The 9586-nt window shown below is 46.9% G+C and overlaps 1 long non-coding RNA gene across 1 annotated transcript; it reads right to left on the reverse strand.

Moving 5' to 3' along the window:
* LOC110435543 lies at positions 1345–4094 on the reverse strand. The gene is made up of 3 exons (XR_002453263.1): positions 4071–4094; positions 3929–3972; positions 1345–1445 (listed from the first exon to the last, which is right to left on the reverse strand). It is a non-coding gene; the product is annotated as an uncharacterized LOC110435543 (long non-coding RNA).

Here is a 9586-nt window from a genome sequence, read left to right on the forward strand (position 1 = left end):
TCCGAGCAAACTGTCATGGCTCGGCCCGCTATTGACTCCAGTTCACAAAACATTATTTCATTTTTTTAGAATCTCAAACTTTATTAATAACTGGTTTGAGAATAAAAAGTACATATGTCCTCCGGCGAACTGATAAACCAGACACTTCTACCAACTGCCTCGTACAAGGAGCCTCTCGTTAGCCTATGAGCATCGCCATTAGATATCCGACCTTCGTGGACAAACTGAACTAAAGTGAAACAGTCTTCTCATGTCTTGATCTTTTGAATTACATGGCCATAAGATCTAAAACCTTTGCCTCAAATATTTCTAACAATTGTGATATTATCATAAGCCACCCTGAATTTTTGTAGCATCAAATCGGATGCTAGCACTAGGCTCTCTCTACACACCACTGCCTTCATGATTTCAGGATCAGAAATACCTTCAGTTACCACAACCGAAGCCCCAACAAATATACGTGAGGAGTCCCTTGCCACTACCAAAGCTAAAGCCTTGCACTACCGGACTCAGGAGCTTTGCCGTGTGCCTCAGGCACACGGCAAAATGCCCAAAGCACACAGCAAAGCATTTGCCATGCGCTGCACACGACAAAGAGAGCACGGCACAGTAGCTAACGGTGAAGACCATCTTTGCCGTGCGCCAACCTCAGGGCACACGGCAAAACGTAATGCCGTGTGTCTTTTTGGCTCTCGGCACACAAAAGCAACGTAACGGTCGTGTGCACAGTAACGACCAGCTTTGCCGTGCGCCACGTCACAGGGCTCACGACAAAGTAATTATTTCCCAGGTGGCTGCCGTGTGCCTTAGGCTACAGCACACGGCAAACAAGCTCTTTGCCGTGTGCAACACACGGCCTCTATGGTCAATTTTTTTTTGCTTGTTTAGTTGCTTTGCCATCAAAACAAACAGATATATATCACAGATCACACATATACATTCATAAGCATCACAAATCACATATATATTATAAATACGACAAATCTATCACATAAACTCCATGTCCATCTCATGTAGGCCACAACCAACAAATAAACTCCATGAGCAACACATATAAACCCACAAGCATCACATAATGTCCGTAACCATTACAAGTCTCACTCCATGCGTCCCACATCATGAATCACACTCCACCTACCTCGGCCCACTCCATGCGTCCCACCCCGATCCTCCTTGTAGCCTAGGAGGTGGATCGTTTGACGCCACCGGTTAATTCTACACAAAGTTAAATATGTTGCATGTGTTAGACAAAGGTTATAATTAGAAGTGTTGTCTAACAACGGATATATGGACTTAACAAACATTATAAATAGAAGGCAACTCACAGGAGTGTTAACAGCAGGTTGTATAGGTTGGAATAACTCAGGTGGAGGAGGTTGACCTACAGCTGCTCCAATACTTTGCATGTACTGGAACATCGCGCTCATCCTCTGTTGAACAGCCTCCTGTTGAAAGGTCCTTGTTTGGTTTTGGTAATTGAGTGACAACTTAGGTGGACTAATAGTGTTTATGTGAGATACACAGGAGATTAGTCCACAGGTGATGATGTGATGATGGAGGAGCTCATTGCATATGAGACATGACATGGAGTCATGTGACCAAGGTGGAGAAGATCAAGATGAGGGTTGGCTTGATGGACCGGTTGCAAGAGTGAAGGGCAAGTCGGAGGCTTTGAAGCGAGGGACCGCGTGTGACGGTGAAGCTTGAGCAAGACTTGGCGCCGATGGACTGAGGCAACGGTGAAGAGCAAGTGAGGTCAAGATCGATGAACCAATACGGTCACATGATGATATGAAGTGGATCATATCATTTGGTGATTGGTTGGTGCATGTGTTGCATCAACATTGGAGGAGATGGAATGGAAAGCACAAGGCAAAGGTATAACCTAGGGCATTTCCATTTCACCGGTCATAGGTGTGTAGAGAAGTTTATGACCGGATTTAGGATAGATGGCCGTACTATCAAGAGGGGCAAACTTGTTTGCATATCGGTCATCTAGTGCCACTTGAGCGATCTAACTTATACGTGTTAGGATCGAGTGGCGTGGCAAGTTGAGAGGCTAACTCCTTTGGGAAAAAGTTTGTGAAAATGCTAACACACTTGCACATGGTGGTGTACACTTGGTGGTGTTGGCACATTTTCAAAGGAGGTGGAGTTCCTAGGGTTGAGAGGGGTGTGGGTTCCTCTCTCCCTCCCGCCGAGCTTGCGAGGCGGGATTCGGCGCTTTTGAGAAAATTAAGTGCATATTTTCTATTGCGCCGGTGGGATTTTTGGAGAAGTCGCGGGAGTGTTTCTCAGTAGGAAACACTCACCGGACGCTCTACGCGGAGGCACCGGACGCTGGCCTTTAGCGTCCGGTGTGCTGTCGGGTGCAGCAGAGTGCACCGGACGCACCGGAGTGAGTCCGGTGCTCAGCGTCCGGTGTGCGGGCGGTTTGGCGACCCTCTCTGCACATGAGTCCGGTGAGCTCCGGACGCTCTGGGTGCGTCCGGTGGCTTGCGTCCGGTGACCCTGCGAGTTTGGCGACCCTCTCTGCGCATGAGTCCGGTGAGCACCGGACGCTCAGGGTGCGTCCGGTGGCTTGCGTCCGGTGACCCTGCGAGTTTGCGGAGCTCTCCGCGCACGGGTCCGGTGTGGACTAGTTGAGCGTCCGGTGGTGCCGTGTCAGGCGCGCGTGCGCAGTAGCCGTTGGCGGCAACGGTCGAGTTCAAACGGCTAGTGACACGTGGCTGACGCCTGAGCACCGGACGCTGGGGGTTGAGCGTCCGGTGGCTCCCTGTGAGCGTCCGGTGCCCACGTGTTTTGCCCAGTGAAGGGGCAACGACTAGTTTAGCCCTTGGGGCTATAAATAGAAGTGGTGGCCGGCCTTGGCCGGTGCTGAGCACCCTTGGGACTTAGTGTCCATACTTGGGGAGTGCTAGGAAAGCCTCGAACTCACTTGTGCTTGCAAGAGTGCGAATCAATAGCGAGTGAGTGATTCTAGTGCGTTGCATTAAGAGATTGCATCGAGTGGCACTAGGTGTTCGTGTTGTAAGCCAGGTGTGCTTGTTACTCTTGGAGGTTGCCACCTCCTAGACGGCTTGGTGGCTTGTGACTCCGTGGAAGCACGCAAGGAGATTGTGCGGTGCTCCGGAGAAGAGATTGTGAGGGGTACGGTGCTCACCCCGCGGGGATCGCGAAGAGCAACTCTATTGGATCGTGTGTGTCATTGAGCTACCTCACTTGTGGGTAGGTTCTTGCGGTGTCCTAGTGGGGACGAGGTTTGTGTAACACCTCTTAGCCGCCGAACCACCAAGTGTTGGTCGACACAACGGGGACGTAGCTTGGTGGCAACCAAGTGAACCTCGGGAGAAAATCATCGTGTCAACTTTGTTCTTCCCGCTGGTTTGCAAGTCCCTAACACAAGCTTGTTTTTACATTCATATATTTGTGCTTGTGTAGTTGCTCTTGTAACTAGTTAGCTTGTGTAGCTTGCTAGTTACCTTCTTGCTTGTGTAGCTAGAAGTAGTTTCCTTGCGTGACTAATTTGGTTTGTGTAACCTTGTTAGTCACTTTGCTTAGTTTGTGTAGCTAAGTAAGTTGCGCTCTCTAATTTGACATTAGTTGCCTTGTTATTGAGTTTGCTAGTGAGCTTAGGCTTTGTGCGCTTTGCCTCACTAGTTTGTGTAGGAGCTCCCCCAGTTTGCAAAGTACTAGTTGCATAGGTTTGTGTGACCTTGCTCCTAGATTTGTTTAGGTGAGCTCTTGCTAAGGTAGCACCTTGCTTGCTTGTTTAGGATCTTTTCAAGGTGCTAGAGAACTTAGATAGAGGGGCGTAGTCTTGGCTAGACCGATAGTTTTAAATCCACATTTGTTTCGGTTAGCCGACGCGATAAGTTTTAGAAAGGACTATTCACCCCCCCTCTAGTCCGCCATCTCGACCCTTCACCTGTTCTGCCTCCTGCCTAAGTCTTTGTTCCTCCCTTAGCCTCTCTGATTCGGCCAACCGCTCCTATAAAATTGACAGCAATGTTACAATGCAAAGCAAACGTATGTCGAAATCACTGAACGGCGAATAAAACAGAAATTACCTGGAGAGATGCCACAATGCTCATCGTACTGTTCAGCCGTTGGCGTATGGGCGCGCTCGAGCTTGTGCTCGTTGCTCAGATCTGGGCTAGGCTGGGAACAGTTCTGGAATCCAAGCTGCCGTCGCCAATCATGTACCGGCCACGAACCTTCCCTCCTCCCGCCCTCATGACGACTTCTCCATCAATGTCATGGGCGGCGAGATCGTAGTCCGGCCCATATACCTCCTTTGCCGTCTCTTTGTACTGAGTGAGGCGTGTATGGATGGAGGGGTTGCTGTACGACGAGGCCGGAGCATCTGGGTTATAGGGAACGGCCATCTTGTACTTGTCCTGGTGCCCCATCGCGTATGCCTGGAAGGTGGAGACTTCCTGACCATCATGTGCCTGTGACTGCAAAAGAAACAACAGTATGATTAGAAATTATGCCAAATTGAGCATTATACGAGAAAATTGGATTTAGCTTACCCATCTAGCTCTGTATCCATCAAGGCTAAGATTGCCTTGATGGTGTGTTGGACCTTGCATCAAGGCGCGCCGCTCCCTACCAGCACTGTGTGACCCTGTCCACTCACGAGTGAACCACCTGTCCACAATTAGCTCCCAGCAACGGACATTCGCATAGCACCACCACGGAGGAACCTACACAACATCAAGCATGTGACATATAAGAAGATCATATTAAGGTTAATTAATCTTAGGAAAGAAAATATTATTAGTGTTGCATATTTACCTTCATGAATTCTTCCTTGGTCAGCATCATGGTTCTGGCCACAGTTTTGGTCACCTTTCGAGAAAGGTACTGGGCGTTGTATGTCATGATGGACTGGACACGACACTCGTAGTGCATGTCCAGTACGAGGTTGTGGCATGCATTGAAAGCCACTTGGGGAGCGCCATCCTCATATCCAGGCTCGCATATGAAGAAATCCTGCATAGAGACACGATATGTCAAATAATTATTATTTGAAGAATGTGCAGTGAATGCGATGTATTGAGCAACGTAGGATTATGCAAAGACTTACCCATAGCTCCGTGCACACTCGCACTTCCTTGTTGTCAAAGACCCTGCCCCTGCGATCCTCTATGTCGCGGGCGGAGGTGTAGTGCGCAAACGTGTAGGCTGGCTCCATTTTTCCGGCATGTTGAACAATGCCAGGAAAGTGGCACCTGCACAAAATCCCCAGAATGCCATTGGGCTGGCGAGTATGGTAACCGCCTTGCACAATGATGAAAGTCCTGCACAACTGATGAAGAGTAATTATTAGTTGACTACAATAAATAATAAAGTAGGAATAACAGGTAAAATTAGTTACCTTTCGCCACTCGGACGAATCACCAGAAGTCTCTCATTAGGCATCCCTCGCTTCGGGAGACGCGAGGGACCTCTCAAGTAGACAACCGGCTGACCAGAAGAGGGGCCTCCCTCCGCCGAACCAGAAGCGGTGCCCCCTGCCTCCTCCCCCTCCTCCTCACCGTCCTCGTCCCCCTCGTCCTCATCGTCCCCCGCCTCCTCCTGCTGCTCCTCCAGCACCTCCTGCTGCTGCTCCTCCTCATCCTCGTCCATGTCCTCCTCCTGAGGCGGTGGCGACGGTGGTGTGGTAGGCTCACGACCCCGCCGTCCTCGTCCCCCTCGACCTCGTCGTCCTCCTCCTCCTCCTCCTACTCCTCCCTTACCTTTGCCTCCACCCGTTACCAACCCTTTAGCTTTCGAGGCCGTTTGTTTGTACACCGCCTGTAACTTTCTGATACCGGCCACCATCTTTATTCTCGCACCTACAAAATGAGTCCAAAAAAACGGTTAGAAATAGATGCAACATAAATAAGACATAATTATAAATAGATGCAAAGTAAATAAAACAATATTAGAAGGTAATGTAGCATTACATGTATTAGAAATATTCTTCATGATCCGGATTAGTTGGATCATAAGATGGGTCATCACTATCATACATGTCGATAAGATCCGCTCCGTCCGAAGGAGGAATGTTGGCATAATTGACATCGCCTATATGTAATCGCCGAAGTAATTCCATGTCCTTTGCATTTTCAACCTCATCTCCATCGTCGCCTTCAACAACTCTTTCATAATCTACTTCCATTCCGACTGGCTCAGTTAAGTCTATTGCAAAAGTCCCTTCTAGCCCCTCTTCTTGAAAGAACTCTCCGGCATATGTGTTAGGGTTAAAGATGTAGTAATCATCGTTTGGCATAGGTAGTTTACCGTGTGGTGATAGCTTGTTCACAACATACCAACCTTTAAGATTCTCTTTGGTTTGGCATGGGTATGGAAGATAATAAACTTGTGTGGCCTGTTGAGCATGGTATAGACATCTTCTCCTGCTAACTCACAATCCTGTCGAATTTCAACTAGACCAAGATTAGGTGTCTTTCTCGTTACTGTAGGATCAAACCAATGGCATTTGAATATGATGGGATTAAGAGGTTTGCAGCCATAGAACGACAGTTCGTATATTTCTTCAATTCTTCCATAGTAATCCACCCCATCATCTCCGTGCGTGAAAACTCCACTATTTGTGGTTGTTCGATTGGGCTGACGTTGCTCGTGTCTTGTTGTGTGAAATCGATAGCCATTGACATCATAACCGGAAAATGTCCTGACTCTATATGCAAAACCATCGGCAACCTGTCTCAACTCGGCACTCATGTTTTCATCATTTTGGCCTTGCAAGCTCGGGCCAGATAGTTAGTTATATGATTCGCACGTACGATCCAATTGAAATATGAAACTAAATTGGACAATACCTTATGTTTGAACCACGAAATGAAATCGGGCATTCCACTTCCTGCTCCCTTTTTAAGAAGGGTCTCAGATTCCTGAGGGCTAGGATCCCTAGATAGATGCCAGAATTCTTGAAGAAATTCCCTATACCAATGAGGAACAAGGGGGTTCAGGGCAAAATATTGACTATTTGAGAACAAATTTGTTGAGAATAGTGACTTACCCTATGTATGGCTGCACTTCTGTAAGGTTGGACAATACATATAACATGATAATGCACCACTCATCAGATTTCAAGGTCTTCTGGGTCCAATCACTTGCACTTTCGAGTTGCCCGTGGAAAAGGCTGAGATTGGATTCATTTTCGCCAACATTATAACGAAGCGGACGATTATGTACGCTAGGAAGGTTGTCACCATAGTATTTTGTTGTGAAGTTTGACACCTCCTCTAGAATCGATGCCTCTGCGATGGAAGCTTCAATCTTGCATTTATTTCTACATTTCTTTCTAACAACCTTTAGGGTTCTCTCAACGAAATAGCACCAACGAAACTGCATAGGTCCCCCCATCTGTGCCTCATACGGGAGATGCAAAATCAAATGTTGCATCGGATTGAAGAAGCCTGGTGGGAAGATCTTCTCCAACTTACAGAGCAACACAGGTGCCATCTTTTCCATGTCTTTAACCACGAACTGAGATAACTCCTTAGCACAAAGCCGTCGGAAGAAATTGCTTAATTCTGCAAGCACTTGCCACACATGATCTGGGATATAGCCTCGTACCATCACCGGAAGAAGCTGTTCAATCCAGATGTGGTAGTCATGACTCTTAAGCCCATTGATTCGCATAGTAGACAAGTTCACTCCCCTTCTCAGATTCGCTGCATACCCATCAGGAAACATTAACTTTTGGAACCATTCCAGTACTTCTCTCCTTTGAGACCTGGTCAACATGTAATCGGCTGAAGGTCGTCTCCAATTCTTGCCTGCTCTAGGAAGCCGCATTTCTTGATTTGGTCTATTGCATAATGTTGCCAAATCGATTCTAGCCTTCACGTTATCTTTTGACTTATCCTGGATGTCCATGATTGTTCCCCAGAGTGCCTCGGCGATATTCTTTTCAGTGTGCATTACATCAATGTTATGTGGAAGTAGCAGGTCCTGGTAATAAGGGAGCCTCTCTAAGCCTGACTTATGTGTCCATGCATGTTTATGACCATATCCTATGAAACCACCATCTTCACTGACCTCAAGAGCACCTATCTGAGCATGGACCTCAGCACCCGTCATCATCGCCGGTGGCGGGTCTGTAACTACAACATCTTTCGTAAAGTTCTTGATGTCTTGTCTAAATGCATGTTCAATTGGGAGGAATTGTCGATGTTTATCAAATGAAGAATATTTGCCTCCCTTCTTCAACCAAATGAACTGAACGTTTGTCTTGCATATTGGACATGGAAACTTCCCATGAACACACCAGCTGCAGAAAATCCCATACGCCAAGAAGTCATGCAGGGAGTAGTGGTACCAAATATGCATTGTGAAGTTGGTTTTTGTAGCTCGGTCATATGTCAACACCCCTTCATCCCTAGATTTGACCAATTCATCGATCAGAGGCGCCATATACACACCCATATTATTGCCCGGATGACCAGGAATTATCAAAGACAAAAATATGTTCTGTGCTTGAAAGCATACACCAGGGGGAAGATTGAGTGGTATAACAAACACGGGCCAACAAGTGTATGGGGCAGCCATCATTCCATAAGGATTGAAACCATCTGTTGCAAAGGCAACACGTACATTACGAGCCTCTAGAGCTTTCTCAGGATGAATACTATCAAAATAGATCCATGCTTCACCATCCGAAGGATGTACCATCTTATCAGGACTGTATCGACATCCATGTTTATGCCATGTCATATGTTTCGCAAACTCCTCGGTCATGTATAACCGTTGAATCCTTGGTATGACGAGAAGGTACCGTAGGATTTTCACGGGAATCGAAAGCTACTCTATACGACCATCCGCATGGTGTTGCTCCACAAACCTAGAGGACCCACACTTTGGACAGTGTGTTGCTTCAACATGTTCTTCTCTAAATAAGACGCACCCATGCTCACTGTTGACACTTGCTAACACCACTTGAATACTAGGTTGTCATCCCCAACATGGCACTAGAGTGTACTATGGTATTTATACGCACACAGATAATCCGCAAGCGCACGGATACCGTTGAAGCTTTTACCCGGTTAAAGGTTTTATCGTATCCACAGGGAAACAGGAGAACCAACTACGCTCTAACTTAACCAGGATAGATAGGTAAGTGTAAATAGGAAAGATGGTAGAATCGAATAAGAACAATATTAAAGGTAAGATAACAGTGAGTGATAATATGGGAATAGAGAATAGAGCAATTCTAGTATATGGGCGATGGTAGCAGAATAGAGAAGATAACTATGGTTTCTCTACTTCAAAGGGGTATGTCTATGTCTAGGACGAACCACGTGATAAGAGTACACCACAAAGGATGCTTATCCTTAGGCCGATAAACCCTACCCGTCCTGCTAACGAGAGGTGGACTACAGAGGACCAACGTAACTGTCACCTACGCGGCCTACCACACGATCCAGCTAGACAGGGGATATCCACAAGTAATCTAGATCTAAGCACCTCGCTTACACCTATACTACAACTCTCACCTATAGAGTCCTATAGATTAGAATACTCAAAAGAGTTGTGAACCAGAACATACATAATTAGTAATTGCATAATG

Source organism: Sorghum bicolor, chromosome 5 (genome assembly GCF_000003195.3).
Source record: "Sorghum bicolor cultivar BTx623 chromosome 5, Sorghum_bicolor_NCBIv3, whole genome shotgun sequence".
Classification (NCBI taxonomy): domain Eukaryota; kingdom Viridiplantae; phylum Streptophyta; class Magnoliopsida; order Poales; family Poaceae; genus Sorghum; species Sorghum bicolor.